Source organism: Aplysia californica, unplaced genomic scaffold (genome assembly GCF_000002075.1).
Source record: "Aplysia californica isolate F4 #8 unplaced genomic scaffold, AplCal3.0 scaffold00123, whole genome shotgun sequence".
Taxonomy (NCBI): domain Eukaryota; kingdom Metazoa; phylum Mollusca; class Gastropoda; order Aplysiida; family Aplysiidae; genus Aplysia; species Aplysia californica.
In genome coordinates this window covers 1,109,002-1,110,456 of record NW_004797393.1, presented here as the reverse complement: position 1 = coordinate 1,110,456, position 1,455 = coordinate 1,109,002, and positions in this window count along the sequence as shown.

Genomic DNA, 1,455 nt, shown 5'->3' with positions numbered 1-1,455 from the left:
CCCCCCCTCCCAATCGATCGATCACGATGATGATAAGATACTGTAAATGTATTTGAAATGTAGATCTACTTTTTATTACTGTAGAAATTCCCAGTGCCCAGTGGACGCACTATAATAATAATTTATGAATTAATTGAATGTATCTAATGCAAGGAATGAACACGGCGTGTCCGGTCGTGACCTAATATGATATCACTGACCGCTGGCCTTCGAATCGCTGTCCATCGAGGGGTTACAAGTTCTATTAAAATATCAAAAATATGTACGTGTAGGTGTAGGCTATCGGCTATAGCCTCCTTGGGTTACACTTAATGATAAATTACTGTGTGAACCTGTCGTCAGTTTCCAACGTGGGACCGTTAAAACCAATTAACATGTAATCATTAATTCTATGTTCGACGGTTTTACGTGGACAGAGATTAAACAATATCGATTAATGGTTTATACAACTATTCAATGGTCGCGCTGAGTCTGTTAGCTGCTAGGCTTTACTCAAAACACGTGAGTTCGATTCCCATTAAGGGGCTCTCGTAGCCCGGATGGGGGGGGGGGGGGGGGGGGGGGGGGGGAAGGTTAAGGTGTTCGCCTCTTATTCAAAGGTCCCGGGTTCGAATCCAGGTAGCGACAGAAAAAAAAATTCTTCTCTAAAATTGTCTCCTTTCATCTCCTTTCCTGCTCTTTAGCAATGTACTGTCGTCTGCTTTCGTCTCCACTTTCTGCCCCCCACCCCCTCACCTCCTTTGTCCCCTCCTCTGGGCTCCTGACTAATCTAGTATTTCTTTTCTACAGCCTTAAATTTCTACTGCTACTCCTTGGCTCTTTCTTATTGCAGTCTTTCAGCCTCACCCCTGATCTTCGTGCAGGAAAGATCTACAGCTAGCCTCCTCGAACAGGGGCGAAAACCTCGGAGTCGGAGGACCCGTGAGCAAGTGGCACACGTTAAAGACCCCTTTGTGGTTTAAAATCGATAGGAGTAGGTTTCGGCCGCCATGGGTACAATTCAAAATTTCCTACCAACTGAAAATGTTTAATGTGTCCCGAGCGCTAATAATACCTTATGTAGTTGCGAACGCCGTAAAACACTTAGATCTACCAAGAAAGAAAAGAAAGAGATTCCCATTAGATCTAGAGGCAGTCTAAATTTTCATCTAGTATCTCGTTTACTGCTTGGACACTCTATCTCTATCCACCTTCCGTCCTGGTTGGCTCTTGTTGGCGGACGGATCGAAGTAGTCCACCTCTCACTTGATCTCTGCATCAAACTGAACGGGCGAATATTATTATAATCAGTCAACAGTTCCGTAAACTAATAGACAAAGTATATTATAGCCTAATATGATTAATGATATTCTTCTTATTATTGATTTACAGTCTTGCTGTTTGTGACGAAACATGAGTAAGTGTGTATGTGCGTGCGTGTGTGTTTTGTGTGTGTGTGTGTGTGTGTGTGTGTGT